Source organism: Embiotoca jacksoni, unplaced genomic scaffold, assembly GCF_022577435.1.
Source record: "Embiotoca jacksoni isolate LCO1_2020_lvr unplaced genomic scaffold, fEmbJac1.0.p SCAF_25, whole genome shotgun sequence".
NCBI classification, from domain to species: domain Eukaryota; kingdom Metazoa; phylum Chordata; class Actinopteri; family Embiotocidae; genus Embiotoca; species Embiotoca jacksoni.
Window position 1 is genome coordinate 740,957 of NW_027185376.1, and position 26,952 is coordinate 767,908.

A 26,952-nucleotide genomic window follows, 5' to 3' on the forward strand; every position below is an offset into this window, starting at 1 on the left:
TGCGTAATTTCCCCTCGGGGATTAATAAAGTGTATAATGCATCATTTCCGGGTGAGTACGGCCAGAAAGAGCACAGAGGCTTCTTCTCCAGTGCTCAAACCCTGGAGGTGTGATCGTGATTGTGGGTGATGTTCTCGCTAATCAGATCACTCTAACAAGATTAGCCATGTTAACACTTAAGCTGTAGTAGAATGAATTGATGACTGAGGTAATTACTGGTAGCACAGAGCACTGCGGGAAAAGGACAGACTTTTTACACCACAACAACATGAGCAGTAAAATGCCAAACCAGCACACAGCCACCTGCTGCAGAAAGACAATACTCTGTGAGGTCTGAAGACTGAGCTTGAGCTGTAAACTGAATTATGTGGTTTCAAAGTTTGACAGGTTAGTGCCGCATGATGTCAATCAAACCCAGTTACTGTGAGAGCTGATTGCATTATACCTAGAAACAATGAGCCAAGTTAAATTTCATCAAAATAAATATATCATGAACATGAACAAAACATTTCTGTTAGATTATGCTCAAAATGCAGGTTGCCTGAACTTTACCCAACATGCCAGACCTTTTTTTTTTTTTAATGAATAAAACAATAATCTCCTTTGTATAATAAGAGTACTTACATAGCAAAACAGGCAACATATTCTGAATTTGCGTGATACTTGGTCATAATGAGCCTCATGTTTTTCTTCAAAAGTCTGTCTGTCTTGTGCAATGCTTGAAACTTGTTTCCGCATCATTCCCAAATAAACTGCGTTCACAGATCTGCTTCTCTGCAGCAGACGTTTGGAAAAGTCAGGCAGGAAACGCACAGCTGGAACTAATAACATCAATGACAGCTCCGTTCCAGCAATCACTGCAATGGAATCATGTAATTAGATACACCTTTGACAGGTCAAGATGTACAGTCTGACGGGCCTTTTTAACTTTACTTTTTTAGGTATTGCCAGGGTTTTTGGTTGTTATCTCTCAGAACAAAACCTTGTAGAATCAGGACCATTTTATGAAACTGGCTCGGGGGCTTTTAGTTTGAAGAAAAACAAAACTTGAGAAGTGAGGTGAAAGTCATCCAAGGTGACAAAATACTGCAGAAAACCAGTTCTGGCTAACAACTAGAACTGCTGCACAAACCACAGGTGACTTGTTGCAACATTGAACGCCAACTCCTTTAATGAGATGGTATAATCGAAATGTTTCGTTCCCACTCCTGGTATGGCACCGCAATGTGAAGTAATGATGCTAATTCTGAACTAGACAGCACATGCTGCTAATGGTTCTTCTCGTTAATAAGGCCTTTTATAAGTCACTCACTTGCCTGTTCTGTCAGTATTACCTGAGGAAATCTTCTCCAGAGAAATAATTTTGTCTCCCTCTTGCTGCTGCTGAGTGTGAGCCCAGTTGTTGTTGTTGTTGTTGTTGTTGTTTAAGATGTCGGCCTGTAATCTGAACTTTAAACCTGAGGCTGTTGAAGAAGTTTGGTGCCGTAATTGCTCTGAAAGTCTGGCAAGAAGCTATGGGTTAGAAGTTAGAAGCTTGCTGCTTGTGCTAGTTTATATCGTGTGTGTGATACCCTGGCTCTGTTTAGGTTGGTGTTCATGTGGCCACCGACCTCTCCCTGCTGCTAATTTTCTCTTTGACTGGTCTGTTTGTGGCCCATATCTTTGCTTTTGTTATCACTGCCCTCAACTTGTTGTATGTCCCGTGTTTACATTGGCAATAATTGTGGCTTCAGTTCTTGTTTTCCATTGGCTGGTCTTGTTTGTCCTGGAGAATCCTATTGCAATATGAATACTTGGAAGGGAGTGTGAGGTCTCTAGGAGAATACCAGAGTGCACTGAATTTAATGTCATTGTTGGATGTAACTGTTGTCTTGTTTTTTTTTGTTTTTTGTTGCTCAAGTCCCGTTTTTTTTGCTTTATACTGCTTCTCAGCCCTTTTTTTCCACTATCTTAATCTACCTGTGTCCTAGTGATTGTGTGCTGCGTATCAGTGCTGCATAACATTCTTCAGCGGATACCATGTGCTCCATCTTTGTATGCTCTGCTTTTAAACTGCTGTTTCTGTTCGTGTATAGGGTCTGTGTTGCACTACATAACCTCAACTTCCACCACAGCATCTGCACGCAGACTAATTCTCCCTGCGAAGGGAACCGTTTATTTTCAGTGCCTCTCAATCCCTGCTGTGCTAAACTTGGTGAAATGCTTGTGGCGAGTGATGAGATCAGAGTCTAGATGCCAAATATTAACACAGTATTCACATAATAAATCACTATTATGTCAGCTGGCTACAAAATAACACTTTATGGCTATCTTAATATCCCTAAACCATGATATATGGTATGCAGGGCATTATCGTAGTGCTATTTATCTGTCTGTGTGTGGATGCATTCTTGTAAGCCAGTGATTAAAGGCTGGAGCACTTTGCCTTCTAAATCTGTTGTTTCAGAAAAACATTAAAAAAGAAACTCTTTTCAGTGCAGAGCATTTTCTGATACACCCTTTTGTGAAGAGAACATCTTTGAAAAACAGTGATGCTGTGATGTTCTTCACAAGGAGACTTGTGGTTCAGTTGCTATATACTGTAACTGATTTATATCTGACCATAAAATTCCCCAAAAGATATATTGAGATGTTTGTGCTTATTTAGATAATATGAAAGGAAGGCTGAACTCTTGAAAACCACCAGAACACATTCTAACGTAAATTTTTATCTGACGGACACTCAGCGCTCTCATGCTTTCTTTAGAAAGGTCCATACTAATTTCTGGGCTCCTGACAGTCCGAAACATCCCGCGCTGCATATATCACTCTCGGATGGCCCAAGAGGGACCTGTCCAATGTGACTTTAACAAGCCTTTTATTTTCTCAGTGTGCTGCGTAGGTGTCAAGGACAGCTCCGGCAACATCCCTCTCTCGCAGTCAAGGCTCAGAAAATATTTACTGCGCCTCTCACACTGAATGGACCTGCCTTGTTAGTGTTGTTGCCCACATGACTCTAAAACTGCGTGGGAGGACGAGAGGGACACGGACAAAGAGTAACGAGAACACGAAGTGTGTTTTGTCACATCATCTGTCTTTTGTTGTTGTTGTTGATACTGTAAGGTGTCAGGATTGCGTATACAACCTGTAATCAGTCTGGTTTTGGACTGACCATTGCCCTTAAGTTCTAATTCCTGCTTAACGTCATGGAAACCACTGACCAAGAGGTCGACCCTGGATAAGTAAAATCATGGAGCCGCCACACTCCTTGAGATCGGAGCTAAAAGAACAGATATGTGAAACACAACAAATCTTTTGCGCAAACAGGAAGCATCCAAGAGATTGGAGGGAAAGTGGGGGGAAGGCCTGCGGCAGGCCTCTAAGAGACACATTGTTTAGGTCTAGGCTCCCAAGGTTGCCATTTTACATCTCCACACAGGGAGGGATGGGAAAATACTGAAGAGGGGATGCCGAGGGAGGCTTGCCACTTCTTCTTTCGTCTAACCTCTCCCATGAATATTTTAAGCTCTTTATTAGATCTACAGAGGATTAGAATGCATTTCTACTTCCTTCCAGTCCTGTGAGGTTTATCAGTTAGATGACATTTGAATTCAATCAAACACTAAGCTGTCACACAGATGTATTTTACTTCCTATCTGTTCAGTCAAAGGAGCATTATAAACTAAGATAATGGAGGAAGCGGTAGCGTCGCCTTCAAGCTAGGGAAGTGAGTACGTTGCTCTGAAGGTTTGTTTATGTTTATTAAAGTGATTTGTCCTTAAATTTAGACGTCTCGGACACAGATTATAAGAGATTCAACTAATACATTTTCCTCTTTTGTTCTTTTGTTCTTAGGTAACTCATTTATTTTTTTACATGACACCAGTGAGCTGTCAGTGCGGGTGTTTTAGATCACATACTCACTTTTGTTATTGATGCTAATAGGAATAGAAGTTCTTTGTGTGTGTCCATATAAGGATATGATTGTATGCTCTCTGGCTGCTATTGTGTGTGTGTGTGTGTGTGTGCGCGCGTGCGCGTGTTGACGCATAAAGTTCTTGTGTGTGAGACAGAGAAGTTTCACACACAAATTGGCGCACCTAAGAGTCTGAAACCTGTTCTTATCCCCTGGCAGGCTTTCCTTACGTAAACAGCGTGCGAACGGCGTTGAGTTGTCTTTCTCACTCCTGACCCTCTCTCTTGTAAAAGAGCCAGAACAAGACAGGGAAATATTGTGCATGTAAAAATAAAACAATTGTTAAAATATTAATAATAAACATCTACTAAATCCCATCTGGCCACTAAATTGGTCTTGTAGAATATATCTTGGTGTGAATAGGGCACGTACAGTGCCTCAGTTTGAACCTCAGCCATTTCCCCTTTAAACCTCCTCCGGCCATGCTGTGACTCGGTGGGGTTGCTGTGGAGTTGGAGCTCAGCTGAGTCAATACCTCCGGGGACCTGCAGACCGTACAAACACCCCCGTCCTCTGGGAAGAGGGGGACTCGAGCCATGCTGGCTATGTTTGGTCAAGTCCTCATCTCTTCAGTAACAAACAGATTAACATTTAACGGATGTGTTTGAAGGAAGCGGGTCAACTTTCGAACACTCTAACAAACAAACAGACTTTCTTTTGTTGTCACACAAGTTTTGATTTAGGCTGCATATATTGCAATGCAAATAAATAACTCCAAACTTTGTTACTTACTTTAAAAAGAGACGAGAAGTTGTTGAAGTTATATAGAAACAATAAATGGTTTAGTCAGAATTTGTGGCTCTAAAGGTTTGTAGTCTTCTTTGAAAGTGGGGATGAGGTTTGATTCAAATTTCTAAGGAGAAGTAGCAAGTTTTCAGTGAAAATCTTCTCAGAGTTCTCCATTCAAATGCTCCAGACAGATTTCATAGAATATGCTTAATAATTACACACCTTCTAGTGTGAATTGTGAAGTATGACTTCGGAGAACTGATCTGGTCTGTAGGTTTGTAATACTTTTTAAATACAGTGTGTTATTTCAGAAACAATTTAGGAGGAATTCCTACTTTATCAAACTGCCAAATTTACCAGTATTAGAATTATGTAGAGAAATCTAATATCAGTGTTTCATTATGTGTAATTATAGAACATCTGAAATACTTTTCAATCATTTCTTATTCTTTCCTGCAATCAGAAATGTGAGAATGGTGGTATTTTACATTATAATTACTGTAATAACGCACTGCTGTTGCTCAGCTACTGAGGAATTGGTGGCCTTTACAGCACCCTACCGGTTTTTAACAGTTATAATTTATGCAGTGGGTTTTGACTTTGTGGGGAAATATTCACTGTCTTCTTACAGTTCTCAGTTTGGTTATGCTAATTATGGCAAACTATTACCAGGATTTTTATGATGTTTAATGACGAACATGGGTAACTCTAATTATTTAGTTGTGGTATTGCAACATGTCATAATTATGAATGCCTGACATGGTGTCACATAATAGACAACGGACAGAGTCAAACATTAAATCAGTGGGTGTAGAATCCTGTTGAAACTTTTTGGTTATCTTTCAGGGGGACTTGCTTACTCTGTTATTCATCTCTATTGGGTTATTTTTTTTGTTGTTGTTTAAAAAAGACTTTTCAGAAGTTTAAAGACATTTCTGTTGAAGATATTTGTGACTTTAAATACAGTTAAATGTCTTCATGTGGCAGCAGCGCAGTCAATAAAATTGTGCAGATGCAGGTCAGGAGCTTCAGTTAATGTTCACATTGTTGGTTCCAGACGTGCTGGTTTGATGATTGTCCGACGGTGATGCTTATCTCCTGAAATTGTCACGCACGGGAGAGTTTACTCTGAATGGTGCAAAGCATCGAGGTGGAAACATCTTGTTGACGAAGGAGGTCGGAGGAGAATGACCAGAGGTGACAGAAGAACTACAGTAACTGACATATTTACAATTGTGGTGAGCAGAAAAACTTCTCAGAATGAACAACACATCAAAGCTTGAGGAAGATGAGCTACAACATTAGAGGGGCCATGTTGGTTAATGTCGCTTCATGTCGGTTGATGTTGGGTTCCACCCCTGTCGGCCAAGAACACAAGTCTGGGGCTGCCAGACTGACCAAAACTCAGAGACAGAAAAAAATGTAGCTTGGTCTAATGAATCTCGATTTCTGTTCTGCCCGGAGATGATAGAGACCAAATTTGTCTCGAGTATATAATTATGTCTGGTACTAACATCCAGTGGTGGACTATGTTTGTCAATAGTTGTAGGAACATGGAAGAAATCGCGAATGTACACATAAAAACAATGTGGTTCTTGCCTTAAAAGGAAACCTATGATTATGATTCTACTGTATTCATACTCTTTGTACTGAAACAAACTCCATAAAATTGCTGGTGGTATATTTTCTGGTAATCCCTCGTCACATTTTTATCCCGTGTGCCATCAGAGCCGTGACTCAATAAATGGAGGCAATAACCTTTTACAAGAAACATAAGCTGGAACATAGCTCTTAGCTGAGCTGTGCTGCTGACATTAAATGCAAACGATATAAAATCTGAAAGCCAGCCCTCTCCCTTCGTCATCTTGTTCCTGCAAGTTTGCTACATAATCTGGGACACAGAGTTCACTTGACCTACAGTAAGCAACAGGTCAAGAGCTGTGTTCCAGTCATCTGTCCACCCCTCCGGTCCCGGTTTATGATCTGATCTGCAGATAACGGGAATGTCAGAAAATAGTTTTCATCACGTGTCTAGTTCCTGTGAAGATTTGTCGCAATTCCTCTAAAGATACACCAGTGTGAGTCCCTGGTGTGTCTGCTTGCCCATTTCCAGCATTTTCTGCTGAGGTGGCGTCCCTAAGGGAGTTTATCTCTGCTGTGTTTTAAAGGAGTGCCAGTTAGCTGGATGGCACCAAGGCCTTATAATCAGCACATAGTCCCTGGAGAGGAGGAGCTCATACTGGTTTCTAATTTAGTTTTCTGCCCTGTTGTTTGGATTGCATTTGGATAATTGGAAACAGAACATCTTCAGTAATGTGAGATCTGTCCAACTTTAGTTGAAATATGTGGGAGACAGATAGTGTCAGAAGGGTTGTGAGCAATACTGTTCAGGGATTTCATTTATTTTGTCAAAAGTGGGCATGAGGGAGAACACCAGTCTCCAGGGAACAAATGCAGTTTGGAGATGGAGGCCAGAACCCAAAGTATGTTGTACAATAATATCGAAGCAATTTAATTAGTGCCATAAAAGTATTTCATTTTTGTACCAAGCGCAAGACATGCAGCTAGTTCAGTTTGTGAAACTGCAAATGCAAGCTAATAAAAATCTTCGATAAATTTTCATCATCTTTGGAGGTTTTTTGTATAAATGTTGTAGAATAATTAAAGATCGGGCACACTGAATAACAACCCGTGTTATAAATATAACCAAAACACATCACTCCAAATAAAATGCATAACACAGGCACATATTGTTTAGACAAAGTAAGTCTAAACAATATGCTGCTGAGCATACAGGATTACGTGCCGACCTTTCAATGAACAACTTGGTCACAGTATTGGGAACTGAGCCAAGGAATTCCCCAACTGGAGCCAAAGTGCGCCTGTGTATGTTTTCAGTGGAAATAAGCTCTTTTTTTTCCACCCAAATGACGAAAACATCATGGCATCACCAACCTTCACACACCTAATATAAACACAGGGAAATACAGAAAATATCTGTAATTTCCACTTTTTATCCATACATCCCTGTACAGTCTTGTATTTTAGTTATTAACTTCTTTTTTTATTTGACTTTAGCTCATCAAACTGTTATGTTTTCTATGTAAATCATCTGAGTTACTGGTAAAGAGGACCTTTAGGTGCTAGCACAATAGTTCAAAGAGACAACATTTGCTTTCATATTACTTTTATTGATTGAAGTCTAAGGCTCCTAAATTGGTCATAAAACACATGTACTTATTTTCCCCTGATAATCACAGAGGCATTCAGCAGCCCCATGGGTGCTTGTACCGAGGTCAGCTCACCCCTGCTGAGAACGCTGGCGTGGATGGAAGGAGGGGAAGAGCTAGAGGAAATAACACAGCAGCGGGGTATCTCATGCCAATCAACATACCGCAAAGTGAGAAACATTAGCCAAAAGACTGATGCCTACCGATTTCCCAGGACTGTGTGGGTGGATGTTTTTACCCCTGAGAGGAGAGGATGGTTAATGTGCCTATACTGTAGCTTCAATCCTGTTGTCTCAGTGGGGTTATGGTTTGGTTCCTTGGATATTTTCAGCCCTATACTGTTCTAGTTTAGCCTTTTATCATCTGAGGCACTTTAATTTCCATTATTACTGATTGTTTAACTGTATTGTTGCTGTCGTTATGGCATTTAACACACTTACCACGTGACTTGACACACAGGGTCAAGTTTCTGAGCGCTCCCACTCTGTCGGCATGAAGACAGAAAGAGGAGGCGACTCACCAAGAGGCAACTCCTAATGAAATCCCTTCCTGGGAGCTCTGTAAATATTTTCATCCTCTCCCTCAGCATGCTGATAGACTAATTCCACTCAGTTTCCTAATTAATCACTGAGGAGTGGATGGAGGCTGAGACGGGAGGAACTGGATAAGTGGACACACAGCTGTTGTTGGAAACTGTCCACATCAACACAGTGTATGCAGTCCTAGCATGATCCTCTGCTCAGACACACATCTAAACACACATGTTCAAAGGTAGGTAAAAATAGACTGACAGACATCTATCAAGATATCACCAGCTTCCCAACTGTAGAGGTTTGATATTTTTCTTTGTCTCATGTGATTGTGAATTTGGGTGTTATGGGCTGTTGGTTGGAGACGACAAGCAATTTATAAAGACACAACTTTTCATTGGCAGTTTAAATATCTGAGCTTTTTTTTTTTTTTTTTTTTTCTATTTCCTGACAGTTCAGGCAATATATATCACACCTCTTCAGTCTGAACATAAAGTAGTGTGTGGAGTGGGTTATGGTCCTAAAATAATATATAAATATTACAATATTTCAGGGTATTTATAGGATAATGATATTCCTGACAAAATGACAAAATACTTAAAAATATTCAGACATTAATTTCAAGAACAAAAAATTGCATGAAAATAAGTATTAGTTTTATATATCATCATAAACGTTAACAGTTTGCCTTCACATATTCAGTAAAAGCTGAGATTCCATTGTAGTTTACATCGGATCTTTTGTAACCAAACTTCTTCGAATCAACTGAAGTCCCTCCGCTTTTTGGAACTAATCATAAGCTGTATGATTTTAAGTGCAAATTGTTTATAAATCGACCACAACTTCCTTCTATTTTACATCCAGTCTCTTTTCTCTGCACAGAATATAAATATACACAGTCGCACGTGTAATCCATCCTTGACAGGTGAGATGCACCAGTTATGCTGAGCAAATTGCTGAAGCTGTCTTCCTTTCAGACTTTTGCAGATCCTAAACTCCTTCAGTCATCCTGGTTATTTAAAAAGCATTACTTTCTGATGGCAGTAATGCAGATTGATGAAGTTGAGTTTCCACATGAGCATCCTGTCATTTACTTGCCCTAAGCTAAACCACAGATGGATACTATGGGGATATTTATCTCACTTGAGGGAAAAAGGTCATCTTATTTGAATACTTTCCAGCCTCCTCCATTTTCTATAGTATCAAATGGAGTGAACAATGTCAATATTTCATATAAAGGGAGATAGCCCATGAGAAGGTGTGAGCGAGGGTCATACCTTTGGAGTGTGAAGGCCGAAATTTGATGGTAATAGGATGAACATGTATAATGCTAAACAGACGTCACGGTTAATAGATCCTCAGAAAACTGTCCATCATGTTTATTTAATCACTCCTGATGGGCTTTGGCTGATGCAGGCAGATATTGGTCTCAGAGCTAGCGCACTGCAAATCAGGTTAGCTCTTACACTGAATGTGGAGGAGGCCTGCAAATCTGGCCCCTGCTCCATTTCCCCTGGCTGCATTACCCACTTCTAACAAAGTTACAGCACACTTCTCATTTTTCATTGGATTAAAAGGGCCATATAGATTTGGACATGAGACACCGTGGTACATCAATCCCCAAGTGCATTTGCCCTACTGTTCAGATGATCGTCGCACACACCTCTCTCTCCCTTCTATCTCCACTTTCAGACCCGCCTTCTCACTTTTTCCTAATATCTGGGTTTAGTTTGCTTCTGACCTCCCTCATGACAACCGCTGCTCATTAGCCTTTTGTCTCTGTCGCCTGTTTAATTACATTAACGAAAGGACAACAGCGTTAACAATGATCGCTTGCAATGACTAAGACCCATTAAAACAAGGCAGACAATAGAAAGTAAGGGCACTGATAACTGTGGAAATGATTTTTTTTTGTGTTGTCTTTGTCTGGATTTTGTCTCGGCCTTCTGGACTAAGCGTGGTGATTCAAATGTGACAAATGATGCACTGTGTAACATGAGTGGAATGAGTTTTAGGTTTACTGTATCTGTTATTAATTTCTCATGTCCCTGCTCCAGGTACCTCCCTTCTATACCTCTGGTAGAGATCCAATATTTTTTCAATTTTAGCATGCATTTAAGTTTTTTTTTTTTAAAGTTTTTTTTTTATGTCAACCAGTTCCAACACTCATTTTTTAAACTTCTCAAATGGGTTGGTTTCACAACAACATAACATCCTTCATCAAAGGAGTTCTTCAGAAAATATTCCACCTTCAGCTATTTCTGCAACATTACATACTTCCTTGTAAAATGACTATTCACTTATTGTCATCCGTTCTGCTTTGTTGAGAGGATATCTGTTACACAATATAGGTGTAGTCAAAACTAACAAAAGAGGCAGTATCAATTGACATTTTCGAGAGGCAAAAAATGGATTGTCTATATCTATGAACTTAAAATAAGTTGTTATTTTTTCCACTGATGAGTCATTTCCTTTATTTATACATATGTTTTATGTTATGTGTAGGCTGGGTTACACTCCCCTGGGAAGATTGCTTTGAGGGAACCCTCACTAATTGTGTTCCAGTGACATTTGAGGGACATCTTCCCATATAGCTATTCGCGGCTAACATATAGATTTTGTTATAATAACCTCTGCATATACTTGTGAACATATGTTACGCATTCAAGAGGAACAGTTTCCCTCCTTGGGTTGCAAGGTTCAGATTGTTTGCTGGAGCCAGTTTCCCATGCCTGTTTCTCATGCAGATTGTGCAATACAATTTGCACAAAGGAAACAAGGGGGTTTGGAGATGTACTACATGTGCCAGCAACAGTTTGCATGACTAGACCTGTGTCCATTTCTTTAAAAACTGTGGGTATATCAAATGAATCAATTATTCTGATTTAGGTATGTCTTGTTATTCACGCTCCAGCTTGTTTGACATGCTTTTACTGTAATTGTCTAAGGTTAAAAATGTATTACAAAATAAAATAAAAACAAACTAATAACCCAGATATGATGATGAATGAGTTTCAATCTTAATAGAAATGACTATAATTTGAAAAGGTCTGTTGGTTAATTTATGTGATCCTGAGCCTTTTTATAGACACTTAAGAGTTGAGTATTTTATATTACATTATTAAATTAACTCAGGGAAGACATGAATTATGGGAAGAATCAATTCAAGAATTAAAAGACTAAGGAATAAAAGAATGAATCAAGATTTAAAACATTTTGATAAATAAGAAAGAAAGAAATTAAGAAATGAAGCAGTCAGGGAGAAAAGTACAATGGAATTAATAACAAACTGAGAAAATAAATTAATAAAAAAATACTACAGGAGGTAGACATGAAGTGAGAAAAGAAAGAACTGATGAAGAAAAAAGTTCAGGAAGGGAGGAATCAAGGAAAAAAGGAATTGAAGAGGCATTAAGGAGGGAATTTAAATTACTTAAATTAATGTGTGCCATTCAGACTCACTTCATAACTCTCATCTCCCTCTTTGTTCTTTGGTGTTACGCATGAATATTGTCCACTAGGGCGCCATACTTCAATGATTACTGTACTGCTTCAGCACACTGACTTAGTTTATGTTACATACATTATTGTGCTGCTGTGGAGGTTACTTTGTCATAGTTTGTTTAAACATTAAAAAAAAAAAAATTTAAACAAAAAACGGTCGACCATTGTTGTATTGCTTTGCCATGATTTGTATATCATTATATAGAATCAGGGAGGCCATCTGCTCTGACAATGCACTCCATATTAAATAGGACTCTGCTGATGTCATCTAAAGGCCTTTAAAGTCAGGCACATGAAAGGGCATTACAGTTACCCCAAAGCTTTTACTGCCATTAGGCCAACTCATCGAGAGTCCAGAGACACACAAAGAACCAAAGGCGTCACCAGGCAGGTTGTTAACGGTGTGTAACCACGGTGTGATGTCACCGCAGCTCATCGAAACAAACACACTTTTCCTAGAGAGGAAGCAGTAGCAGGTCCTGTACTGTTCGATGGGTGGCCAGTAGGCCACTAGATCACTTCCAGTCACAGCTGGTACTCTGTTGTGCTCGTTTCCACTGATAAGATTTGTAATTTTCCACCTTCTACACAATGTTACCAATTTTATGCGGGAGACTTATCTTTACTGCAAATGTGAGGAGAGATAAAACTTAAGTGGTCTGTGTCCGAACCATTAGTTTAGATTGTTCAGCTCATGGATATTTGGCAATGAAGTAAAATAAAACAGTGCTGCTTATTTTTATTTATTCACTGCTTGGATGAAGTCCATGTGTCCACCCCACCTATTGTGGACATACGAATGAACAGCTAAAAGAGAGATTCGTGATTTTGATGTCTGATTTTCTAAAATATTTCTCCTCAGTTACTTTTTTTTTTTTTTTTTTAACTCCAGATGAAAATAGTAATCTCTAATAGGGTTATTAATCTATTAAAAAGGGTCTCTCCTGTTTGGAAACAGTTGTTTTTTAGAGGTAACTTTAGTGTAATCATGAAGGCATTGCTAAAATATAGGCTACAATACAGAATGCCAATCACTTAAGGTTACTGCACAATGGGATTCAGTGCAAACAATTAGATGGATACATCTTTTGGAATAAGTAAAGCTTGTTTTGCCACTTTGAAAATATAAAACAGATTTTGTACAAGGAAATTAAAAACTTTATCCAGAGTGAAGATCACAGCACATTTTCAGAGAGTATGCAGCCAAACAGACATCAGATTTAAGATGTGAACCGTATGGGTGCCATCTTGTGGTTTCCAGGTTCAATTACACAAGAGCCATTCAGTGAACTAAAGAAACAGAATCTATATTGTATAGAGAGAGATATTTTGGGGCCCTGGTCCTGTAATAACACTGTTCGCGATCCTGTTTTAATTTGAAATGTACCTTTACTTTGACTTAACGTTGTGCTTTTATTTGACGGGTAGCAGAGTGAAGAAAGTGAAGACAGGAAATAAGGGAGACATTCAAGATCTGTGAGCCATATGTTGGCCTTGTGTTGCAGGTATGCTATCCATCTGAACCACGGAGATACCCTGGAGTGTTTCCTTTACAGGTGAACCACAAAGAGGTTTTTATCACTTGCATTTCAAACACTCTCTAACTTTATCATCTTTGTAATTTATAGCTTTATCTCTTTCATTAAAAGTCATGTACATGTTTCCACCGTAGTGAAACACAGGCTTGCTGAGCTTCCATCTTTTGTCATAGACTGAGAGAAAGTATTTCCTCTCGCCAGTTCTTGTGTTTTTTACCACAAGTTAAACTATTTTCTACTTTTCTGCTTCATAAGATTTCTGGGAATCTTGGAATTACAGTGACACACAAATGACCTCCTCCTTTATGTGTTCACTTTAAGGTGCTCAGCACTTAAATAGCAACTAAATCACTTAAATTGTATGCAGTGATAACTGTTAACTTTGACCACACCACTGGAGTTCAATTGATGCGTTGTAGCATGCAGTTAGAGGCTGAATGTTTGCAAATCCCGTGGTGAGAAGTTAGGGATGCTAACTCTGTGCCTGCACACCAAGCACATCAACCAGCTAGCCTTGGGCAAAGGAAGCAAACATGCTGCAGTATTTGAGTCAGTTTGCATCCCTAATGTCAGAACAAAACGGTAGCCCCGGCGGTAACACTCAACGCTTTACTTGTTTATTTATTTCAGTATTTTTGCCCCCTTCTAATCTCCTGTTCCCGAATTAATTACTCAATTAGCATAGTAAATTAGTGAAACAATTATGATGCATGGAAAACTTCCAGCACACACCATCACAGCCGGTCTGGATACGTTGAGCGAAGTGAGGAGGCAAAAAAAAAAAAAAAAGAGGAGAAGAATGAAAGCAAGCAGGGTGGCTCAGAACTAAAGCCAGAGAATTTGAGAGTTTGTAATGAAATAAAACATTTTAACAAATAGTTCTGCCAAATGAAATGTGATACTCTCTCCTCAGTGTGAGCTGTAATAAACATAGCGGTGCAAATTTATTGGCAACGTATAAAAGTAGCAATGAATTCATTCTTTGCGCTTCCTAAAAGGTTGCATGGAGTGCACGGAGAATTAAATGCTTTCCTCCTTTTTTAAAACTATGCTCACGCACGCACACACACACACACACACACACACACACACACACACATGCACGCACGCACGCACGCACGCACGCACGCACGCACGCACGCACACACACACGCACAAGTTATGGAGTTTGTAACTTACAAAATAAAGGTTGAGAAAATAAATGGCTTCACCTGATGAGGGAAATGTGGTTGCGGAAACTTGTTTACTGCTGGAAGCATACAGCTAGTGGAATTTGCATGTCCAAAATGCATTGTCCGTGCTTTACGACTGAAATCAGTCATGAAACACCTGATACACCTGACACAGCTCTTGTGTAAGATTAGGGCTGAAAGTTGATGATACTTTAAACCAAGTAAGTTATTTTTGTTCTGTTTTTTGTTTTTTTTGTTAGGTTGAGGTTTATTTTACACACAGACACTGAATCCCCCACCTCATTTCGTACCAAAGGGTGACCAGGGCAAAGCCACCACACCGTCCGGAGGTTAAAGTTCTGGGTGGCAGGTCAGGACCAGGCGTGACTGGACGATGACCCTGCAACTGCCACTGCACGCTCCTCAGACTTCAAGTCTGTCAGCCCTTGAAGCAGGCCACCAGGAGTACCTTTCTTAGGTAAAGGGGCGACAAGGTCATCTGGTTGGGTTCAAGACCCCGACTTTGGGGTGTTTTAGAAAGTGCCTGTGCCCGCTGGCTGCAGCCTCCACCAGGGGAGGTATGGGAGCGCAGACAGGTGAATGACCCAGCTCGAACAGAAACAACTGAATAATTATCTCTCTGAGGGTCAGGGGGATCCTAGTGGCTCGAACAACTGGATGCAAGAAAGCCCATTTGGAAACTCCCTTTGGTACCAATGATCTCTTCACGACCACACCTACCTGAAAACTGTATCCTACGAGCATGACAAGAACAGGACCATCACTCTGCCTCTGTTGCCACTTGAGAATCTCTACTTTAGCTTTTTAGTCGCTCCCAAGAAAATCAGCGTGAGACTCATCCTGGGTTTATGTCCAGCGAACACTTACTTGCACAATCTGCCACATTGTTTGTGGTCTTCGAAAAAAAAAATGCTGGAAACCTTTTTTCCAGGTGACTGCTATAGGACTATTGCATCTCTGTGTGTTTGCTTTGTCTAATGCAGGCCTGTCATGGAGTTGAGTGACTCTATTGCTTACCATGGCTTTCAATCTTAGAATGGTAATCTGTCCACGTGATCGTGTACCTTTACATTTTCTGAAAGAAAAAGCTGCTGTTTCTGTTTTTACTGTCCGTCATATTGTTTTGAAAATGGGACCATCATTTGCCCAAAATATGTCTTTATGTGAACATCAAGAAAATGACTATATATTAACCTAATAAAGGAAAATGTTGAGTGCTATTAGTTTGTATGCTCAGTGTGTTCATTTCAGACCGAACCAAAGACAAAACATCCAGGGTGTACTGCTCATGAGAATTTCAGTTTCGTTTTTACTAGATACTAACAGTCAAACCCACAATACAAAACGTGGTAACCGACAATATTTCTATTCATATTAAAAGTAGAAATTATCTAGGCACTACAGGAAAGGTCATGGGATCATCAAAAGTTAAGATGTTTTCAGCTAATGCACCAAAAATACAGAATCTTTGGATTCAGAGTCATTCAGTCCATTTCCTCCTCCAGCACTAGAGATATGTACCAATTACCAATGACTCTAATAGTTTTGAGAAACATATTATGTTTTCACTGGAAGTGAGTTCCAGGCAGGTGTGGAATGGTGCCATCATAAATTTCCATTGGCATGTTCCCAATGGCACAAGTTCCTTGTGAATATCACACACCTCATTACGCTCCACTCAGTTTAGGTTCAATGTGTAATTAGTTTAATGAGTGTTGTCCACTGAGAGTATTGCGGAGGGACCCATCTCCTAAGCTAATGTATTTGCATGACAATATGAGAGGCGAGCAGATTGCACATCATAGTCTAACAGTAGGCTACTCTCCTATGTGTAATAAAGGATCAAAAAGTCACTGATGGTTGAAGTGAGTGGACTAACATTATGCACTCAACAGCTCTTTCCATTTTAATTGCATTACATTGTTTGGCAAATATCTGCTTTAATTTGTCCAAGTTTTTTTTTTGTTGTTGTTCTCCCATTTATCTTTTCCAAGGCTGATGCAATCTGTTCAGCCTTGTCATGTAAATAAAAGCTGCATCTTGAATAGAGGAAATTAAATTCAAAGTATCCCACTGGTTGCCTGGCAGCTACATCAAATGGCTGAAACAAGAACCTCTGTTACACTTTCAGCGTTGTTGTGTTTTTAGTTAGGAGCTTAGAGCCACTCCTGAGATGAAAGACGGCTCGGTGGCAGTCAGCGGACAAACTGAAGGATGATAGAGCAAATGATGTTGATGAAGTAGGGCGACTAATGTGCCATGTGTACTACATGCTGTACAATCTTGGCACAAAGTCCAGTATGATCAAATGTTTGCAATGGCTTTAATGCACTGCAATGTGCAGTATGTGATGACACGGAGAGCAGACGAAGAGTGGGATACATTATGTTAGTTAGTGTCTTCGTGTACCTACTTCATATCACAGTGGCAAACCATTACATTCCTGCACACAGCAGAAGTCTGAAAAATGACAAGTTGTGTATATTTAAGAACTAAAAAACTCAATTAAAAATTACTGCAAACAGTCTTTAAGCTGCTAAGAGACAGGCACTTTAATTCAAAACCTATCTATCTCACTAAACTGCATTTCCCTTAAAAGATTGCAAATTCACTGGTCTCCTCTGTCTTTTTATTTAGGGGGGTAGCAGTGAGCAGTTGGAGCGTCACCAGTCTTCGCCTGTCAAGGCTATCACAGCTGGACTCCGCTTGTGAGTTGATTAAAATAGGAGAGTCCATAGCTAATTAAAAAGCTCTTCCCCTTTAATGTGAGAGTGTTAAATAAAAGAGCGGGAGAGGGGATATAAACAGCCTCCTGACAGATCGTTCATTTGCAGAAACTCCAGGCTCCCTGTTGGCTTGAGCGGCGTATGTGAGAAGAGTGTTGATTTGGAGTGGAGATGCAGTGTCAGAGGTCACCTTTATGGAGACACCGCATCACCACAGTGAGTGTTTGTCTTGGCTACCTGTATTGTGGAAAAGCTGTATTCTGTGGGTTTCATTTCTGATGCGTTTATGTCATGTGCCTTCAACTTGCAGTAAAGATGGGAAAAGAGGTAAAAAACCAGCCCTCCTGTTTGCATTTCCTTCCCCGGCTCAAAGGGCAGGTAAAGTCTTCAGCCTGAATGTTGTGTTTATTTGGTGCTGCTGGTTGGAGCTGCCCCTGGAGGAGAATATATTGGGGTGGGCAAGGAGTGTTTTCCTCTGTTTAGAGTTACAGTATTCTCAGAGTTTGGTTTTAGTTTTCTACAGTAGATCCTCCCTCCTGCTCAATCAGTTATGTTATCAAGACGTGACACCCTGATGACTTCCAGACACCCTTCAAGACCATAAATGTTCAAAAAAAGACCCCTTATCTTTCATAAAATGTCCTCAGCTGTATTTTGTGACGCTACATGCTTCAAACCAGTGACATTTCATACACAGGCACACCTAAACACAAATAAAAAATATGCTGTGTACTCGAGCTTGTTTGGATTTCCAAGCGTCTCTTTCCCTAGATAAAGTAAACTTGATATGTGGTTTTGTTGGTCGTGAACTTTGTCATTTTCATCAGTGAAGTACCGTCAGTCAGTTCAGTGGTCATCTTTCTATGGCTCACATACAGTAGAGGGTGACCTTTAGTTTTACTAGGGCTGCCCCCCAAAGAGGTGACTAGGTGTTTGTCAACAAGAAAAGTCTTAGTCAACCACGTATTCATTAGCTGTTTAGTCAGAAAGAAACCCCTTCAATCTTTTGAGAAACGCTATAAATAACTTCCAGGAATATTGACGTATGGGGGTGACGTATATCCACTGAGTCTTTTGGCTACTATAAGTGATTAAGTGAACGTAATCAACTATAAAGTGTCCAGTTAGGTCCAAGTTTCAGTACAACAGCTGTTCAAATGTTTTGCACTGTGTTAGCTGCCTTAGTAAGGAAATAAAGGCCTGGTTCAGGCAACGTTACGATGGTGCCTCTCCTGATCACTGCAGAGTTATTGCGGGCAAGAAAGGCCAGATAACGGCTAAGAGCCTGACTAGAGTAAAGACAGGACCGGTTACAAAACTGGAAAGGTAACAGACTATGTGCAACAGGCTTTGTGTTGTAGGATTTCCGAACTGCAGGGACCATAAAGCTTCTATTCCTCCTGCCACTCTCACATACACACACACACACACACACACACACACACACACACACACACACACACACACACACACACACACACACACACACACACACACACACACACACACACACAGACAGACTGGGACACTATCAGGCTAACATACAAAATACTGTGTTGAAATACATTAACTACATGTTCAGTCTAATTGCTGGTTGTTCCAACACATTCAGAAACATTATTACATTTGTCGTTAGCTTGGTCGCTGACAGGCAGTTGGCTCCGTGCACGTGCTTGTAAAGGTTATATTTTAAAAGCTCATTATTGCGGCTTTGTATTCCTCTCTAATGTAGCTCAGTGTTAACAATGTCACTTACACATTCATTGTCAGCCCTGGAAATTAAACGGCTTTCGGGTACCCCAAAAAAATATATGTTTAAATAACGAAATGAATACCCTAACATGCGACAACTAGTGGACTATTGACTGCAACTAACGACTATTAGTCGAGTAAGAGAATCTTCAGTCGGGGTCAGCCCTAAATTTGACCAAGATTTGTTTTTGTGTTGTTGTACAAGTACAAAAACTGCCCTCATTTAATCGCCTTAATAGAAATAAAGACACTTACATGAGGTTTAAAAGGAGAACAGGCACATTCTTAAGTACTGTATGTTTTTCAACTTATTGTGTCTTCTATGCAGTGGTGAGCCATGCCACGTTGCAAACACTGTAGTGTTGTGTGACTACCAGTGGACCAAAAAAAACAAACAACGCACCATAGTAAAAATAGGTGAAACAAAACATGGGCATCATTCAGTGATGGTGGCAACAGTAAAAAAACAAAATATATATGTTCAAGTCATAAATCTTATGCAGTGATTTCAGCTACAAAGCTGTGCAAGAAACGGAAATATTGTTTTGAACGTAAGAAAAAGCAGACAACTTGACTTCAGCCTGGAGTTGCATAAATAAAGCCGGCCTTACAAAACAGCGCTCCTTGAGAGTTTTTGTGTGGCCGTCGAGTTTTATGATCCTAATTCTTTCGCATATATTGCCAACATAAATATGGCACTTCACTGTGGGATGCTCCATGGAGGGCTGTTAAGACCAAGGCTCGGCAGCAACAGGTTCGGATACACATCTTTTACAGCAGAACCTATGAATTTTTCCCATCGGTGCCTTCTCGGCATGTTTGGGTGTGAGCGCAGGCCACATACTGTGCCTCCTTTTAAAAATCTGGATTTCTGCTGCTGATGTGAGACGATTTAGAGCTAAAACACAGGGGAAAGAACGTACTGTGCATGCAGATCTAGATTTCTGTTTAAAATTTTAACAACACCGGCAATGTAATTCACACTATGAAAGCACGTGTGTCACATAGAGAGGTGACACATTTTCTTTTAAAAACCTAAATTTAACTTCAATGGAAAAGATGACATTTTATCTTTAACGGCAGTTGTTTTTATAAAAATTCTGTAACCAGGAATGAAAACACGAGACACGCAAGAAGAGAAATTTTAGACCTTCACTCATTGCATGCTATAAAAAAGAAATATGGTGTCATGAAAATAGAAAAAAAAAAAAATGATCTGCACTATCCAGAATGTTTAAGATCTTTGGCTGTGAGAAGAAAGAATATGAAAACCTCACAGGCGATGAAGCACAACAGGAAAAAAACAGTTGACTATATCATCGTAACCCTTTGGCAATAACAGTGTGGTGGGTGATTCAGAAACATGTGCTGCCATTTTATCATGCCGAGGGCCAAGTTTTGGAGCCTTAAACACCCCGCCAAGGCTTGATAAATCTGGCTTGAAAAATCTCATTTGCAGAGAGTTAGGCATCTGCAACAATATTTATCTTCTTCCCTGTCCAAGGGTAATGGGTTAGGCAGGATGGATGAGGGCATAGTCCTCTTGCCTTCAGGTGCAGCGATCTCACAGAGGACTCGTAGACAGGCTGCTTATGACGAAGCAAAAGGAAACACATCAACTCCCTCAGTAAACATATCACCATGGTTGAACAATTGGCTATTAGCATAATTAGCCTGCCTGATCTTAGACTTTTTATGTATGAGAGTGTGTACGTGTGTGTTTGTGTTTGCGGGGGGGTGGCGGGTGTTTTGCTGTTGTTCCACAGCAATTAAACCCATCTAATTTCAAGAAGAACAAACATTCTTTGGTGGCTGGGGGAAAGCTTCGGGGCGCAGAAACTTCAGGAAAAATAAGTCCTTGGTGGCACCAAGTCTTGTCTGATGATGTTTGCTAATTATGCAGCCAGGCACTTCCTGGGAAAACACAAAAAGTAACAGGCGAGGGTCTGCGCCTGAAGCTTATCAGGGAACAAGCAGGCAACTCTATCTGGATGTGGCCTTTTGTCTCTCGTATAGAAAAGAGCAAGGAGGATGGAAAAAGAAAAGGGGTACAAAAAAAACAAAAAAATCTAAAGGTCAATTTCCAGTGAAGGACTCTGTCTCAGATGTAATTAACCTTTTGATTTAGGACACTCTGTCTCGTAAATAAGCTGGCAATTAGTTTATTTGGCTATCATGTGATAGTAATGACTCTCATTAGCATGATGTGACCTCCTCTAATCTGTTGCCTCCCAGACTCTTTACTGGATTTCTTGTCTGGCCTGGTGAACTAGCCTCTGATTGCTGCTGATGTGTTCGCACTGATAGAACACAAACGTATAGTGTAAAAGGAAAAGTTGCTGTGAAGTCAGCACTTCTGTCATATTTTTATTTCTGACACATTCAATCTCATTTTCTCTCAATCACTCTCTTCTGTCTTTCTGCAGTTTTCTCTTATCTGAAGAAAGAGGGAAGTCAGAATGCAGAAGCTGGATGTTTTTTTTAATTGTAAATACTTGACAGCCAAAAAAAAATGCATGAGCGATCAAATGCCTTGAAATTACTTTCCAAATCAACTCTGAGATAGCAGTCATATCTTTTGTTCTCGTAAAGCCTGTAAGTTCAGATATCAGCCGCTAAAGACAATTTGGTCACTGCGACTTTTCTTTTCTTTCAGAAAAAGTAAATTGGGAAACAAAGTTGGACAGATAACAATCAAGAACAACAAAGCGAAATGTCTTTTCACACTGTCAGGTCCGAGGAGGAGGTAACGAGGCAGAGCATACAGGAAAATGTGGAGAACATGGGCTTTAAGACTGTAAGCCAGGAAACCGCGGGGTGGTAAGATGTGTGAAATGGTCTTCCCAGTGCAGCCTCGCTCAGCAAGGACCACAGATGTAAAAATATGGCCTGTTTTTACAGCACACTGACTTTATTGGTGAATTTTAATGTAAATGGTGGCAGCAATTGCCTTACTTGGAACTTTGCTCACTTTTCTCACAGAGGAGAAGCTGTTACGTTGTCGCTTGTCCTGCAGAACTGCAAGTGAGCCTATACCTATTAAACTTTCAATGAATATGATTATGCATTCAAATTACTGAACAAGCAATTGACTTTGTTAGTGCAGATGTAATATAGAAGCGCTACACTGAAAACAACAACTCTTTGCTGTGTGTGCCATATATCAACGAATGCTTTAGGGTGACAGGCTGCAATTAAGCGTGAAGTCAAAAGACATTTATAAGCATTTCATATCTCATTAATTACATTTATTTATTTTACAAGAAAGTTGTTTTTTTTTCCCTTTTCAAAGTTTATTATTTGAGATCGGCGTCGTTCAAAGTGGCAGAAGATTAGTCGGTAGAAAATTTGAGAAAAATGTCAATAGATAAATAAATGAACAATGCAACTGTTTATCTTTGTAAGAGGAGGATTCATCTTAAAGATACTTAGAGATTCTCCTGACAAAATGAAAGACAAGTATAAAGTAATACTTTGGGGATTTTAACATCCACAAAATCACTGAAATGGCTAAAAAAAAAAAAGCTTTACATTCACCATTTCTGTCAATTCTCTTTAATATAGTGCCTCTTTTCCAGTGTCTCTGTCCACATCACTGGGAGATATGCTGTTATCTCGGAAATAGTCCCTCTTATATAAATAGAATAAAAAAGAAGCTGTGTAAAATACACCTGCACAGGGAGCAGAAGGTGATGGAACACAACTGGTGCTCCAGTAAATGTCAGCCTCACTACCACCACCTCCCAATCTCTGCTGAAAGACATGGATCATCAAATCATAAACACACTGACACCGATGGACAACCAATTCCTTTTGCCCAGTAATGTCTATCTCCTTAAACTGACCAACTACATACCAAATAAATACCTGCACTTCACTAACTGTGTTCCACTTGACGGCTGTTGTAATTTAGAGAAAGTTAACAGAAGATAAGATATACAGGCAGACTAATGCTGTCAAAGAGGCCCAGTGAGTTCAAACACTATCAGGAGATAATTTTTAGGTAAAAATGACTCAGTCATTTTAGAAGATGCACAAACGAAGTCCTTCTCCAAGAAACTAACAAACACGAACCCTCAGCGAGAAAGATGAGCGTGTTAGCAGAAGCAGTAACAACAGAACTAATGATGAGCTGATTGGAACTATTTGATCCAAAGAAGAAAAAGGTGTCTCTGTGTGTTACTTCAAAAATATCCTGCTCGGACATGTTTGCTTTGGCTCCAGCTCGGTGTCCACATCATCATCCTCAAACATCAAAGTCGCCTTAGCTCCAGCTGAGATGTTTATCTGCTTCCAAGTCTCGAAGCCACCCGGCCAAAAAGAACAAAGGTGTTTGCTCACCATCTCAGTGTCCCATGCTCACTTACTCGACTGCACAAATGGTCAATATACCAGAATTTATAACCAAGGCAGCCATTAAACATCTCTGCTCTGTAGAAGTCCACTGTGTTGCAGAAAAACTTAAAAGCCTCTCTTCCTTAACCGCTCTGAGCGAAGAGAAAAGAAAACTTCCTCATGTTTGACTCCAACTATGTTTCCAGATGTGCCAGGGGTCAGGGGTTAAAGATAAAAGTACCAGGATGTGGCATACCCCTACTCGAGACTGGTTTGCAGTGTGTGCATTCCTCGCTGGAGGGGGTCGATGAGCAGAGGGCCTTGGGTTTCTTCTTTCCACCGCTCGCAGAGAGGCCTCATTTTGTGGTGGTGAATTATGACACCACAAGTTTCATGCTCGCTACTTCGGCAATGTTTACCAACGGCACCAAGGCAAAATGTCAGCCGTGTTAAACGTAGCGGGTGAAAAACAAGTAAGGAAGTTGTTTTCGGTCTTTGGCTGGAGTGGAGGTCTCAGACTCGCTCCTGACCTTCACGGCAGGGCGTTTTTAGAAGTGCTTAAAACATATCTTTCTCTTCGGAGCAAATGAAATCGTCCAGAACCACATTCTTGATTAGAAAATTTTCTAAAAAGGAACTGAAAGTGTGGAATATAGAAGGCCGAGCAGAGAGCAGGGTTTGACTGATGGCACTGACTAAGGACCAGCCTTTCCACCCCCTGCCTGCTGCTGAGCAGCAATAGAGACATCACAAGTTATGTATAAGAGTCTATTACGTCGATTCAAGAATGTCTGCCAGAAATTGGGCTAATTTCACAAAAAAGCGCTAATACGATTATTTCAAGTGTGTCAGAGGCTTAATAAGTGTGGAAATTGGCCTGTCATATAAGTCCTGAGAGCGGTTGTAAATTGCGTGATTACAGTCGCAAAGCCTTGGCCTCCCTTATTGTTTCTTTACATAATGTAATCTGCTAAATGAAAACGGACCGGACAACTTCATTAGAATGCTAAAAAAAGTGGGTAACATTAATATGACAGAGACAACTTTATTGTGGTATTATGGTAATAATGGGCTTTAGGAGGATGTGCAAAGATTACATGTCCCTTGAGATGGCTTCTTTTATTATTAGGCTCTGAGTGTTGGCTCCGAAAAATTAGTTTTATTACCCCCAGCCCTCTGGCAGACTGGTCCTTCAGAAGCATGGCCACAGTGGCACCACTTAATGAACCAAAAGGGAAAGAACAAGAGATTGAGGACAGATTACATGAAGATACAAAGAAGTGTAGATTATAAGAGTTGACATGTCCTCTGAGGTTGGATATATGTTTTAAATTTGCTACAAGTATCTAATCTAGGAGGCGAAGTGCTGTGCATTCAGCTATAGGTTGAGCAGTGTGCATGCTGAAGAGAGCACGCAGGGCCACTAGATGGAGTTAGATCCTACAGAAGAGCTTTGGGACCTTGGCAGAAACAAGACAATAACAGCAAGAGCAGAGGACACGTAGCACCCTACATGCTCTCAGGCCTTGGGAAGCCAGAATGCATAGTTTCCTGCACAGAGACCACAGAGCACAATCTAAGCAGTGTCCCGATCCTGTTTAGTATCCTTAGAGCACTTTTGACTCATAAATGGGCCGTACACATACATACCACGGGAGCAGCTACCTTTTATTAAAATTAAAATGATTATCACCTCGAGTGCATCCCCCTGCTTTCAACCTCTCTCAAACAGCGAACTAATTACCTGCGCTACTGTTTGGATTATCCATACAGCCATATGTAAGGAGGGTCTGTGTGAGTACAGCAGGATTTTGTGTTTATTTGCTTTAAATTTTAGAACAGCACCAAGGTTTTAAAGCGTTAAACTCGGAAAAAGTGCAGTTATATCTTAACTGAGGTTTGTTAATTAACAAAAGTGTATAAAATCCACACAAGTTTACACGTTATTCTACAATATGAATCTCAAGGTCCATTATTATAATGATTCAGATTTATTTATTTTTTTATGACATGGTTAGGGAAAAATCAAAAAGAGGAAAAGTTTCAAATACATCCTGAAATGGGGCTGATGACATGCCTTATAATGTGATATGATAATGCAGATACAGAAGCATGACCCGCTCTCTAATGGAGAGAAAATTATACAGTTGGATACATTGTTAAACAGTAAAGTGACAAGGTTTTTTTTTTTTTTAATCCTCCTCTCTGCTTTGAATCTGAGAGTAGCATTTTAGCATTAATCGTCGATAAAAGCAGAAAAATTATTGTAATTGGAGAGCATTACCAGTACAGTTTTAACACGCAGCAAAGCCTATTCCACAAGAATAATAAAAATAGGAATAAAAAATAGCTTATTGTAGGCCGTATTGGTTTAGGTGCACAAAAGGTGTCTTTCAGCATCACTGTATTTATTTGAGTACCATACCTGGGACTCCATGTGTGACTGTTGTGCCACTGACAAGGCTTCAGTGTCTTGACACAATGTAATGCAAGACTGAAGGAAAACAAATTTAAGTGCTGGTCCCACAGGAGTAAACGTGAACTCTGTCAACAGATGTTTAAAGCTGTGAAAAGAAGAAAAAAAAAAAAAAATCTCTTGATCTCTCGTGAATTGCACCATTTAGCATGTAGCAGTGGTGACAGGTAATTGACCGGTAAATAATGCATTGTTTCAGCACCTTTATGAATATTCATAGTTGATGCTGACTGAGAGACATTAAACATATTATCTTATATATCTGTACGTTTGTTTTTCCATCAGTAACAAGATCGTTCTTTTAGAAAAGAGGTTTTCTTAGCTAACTCCTCATCTCTTTTCTGTACAGCTGCCGTTTCTGTGTAGCAGAAAGTTGACTTCAGCAGCTGATCCATTTGAAATACCACAATGAATTAACCATTGTTGTTAGATGATCTCATTTGCGTCCTGCTTTGAGCTCAAACTCTTAATTCTCTTTATATACTGAAATATTAAAAGCCTAATATGTCATCTGTCATGGCTGTCATCTATCATCTTAGCTGCAGCGTGTCCTGTGGGCCTGTAAAGATTTCCTTCAAATTACTTTTTATTAAATTGCCAGCGTTTGTTCCTGTTTATATGCCTGTCCCGTCATTTCATTTCCAACTTTGCTCCATTAGCAGCTGCCTATCTGCATCTTGAGGTTTGCCCTTCTATGCCTTCATTTACCAAATGACCCAACTTTGCCGTTTCTGTCTGGCTTAGACAGCTGAGCTGATTAAGAAGTTGCCTTTTGAACGCTAATTTATTCCACGCCACCATTTTGTTATATGGCCATTGTTTCATTTAAAGTTTACCCTGCTTGTCCTTAGATGGAAGTCACGCTAATTCAGATTTCCTTTTGGAAAAGCTGTTTAGTCTTACAATGTATGATGGATCTGATTAGTCATTCAGGCCGGCCTCTGCTTTTATGCTTACATTAACTAACACAAAGAGCCCCCCTCC

At 40.0% G+C, this 26,952-nt stretch overlaps 1 protein-coding gene across 1 annotated transcript in view; it reads right to left on the reverse strand.

The window, feature by feature from the left end:
- Positions 1 to 26,952, reverse strand: part of agtr1b (angiotensin II receptor, type 1b) — a 109,501-nt gene that overhangs the window by 8,802 nt on the left and 73,747 nt on the right. The window lies entirely within an intron of this gene.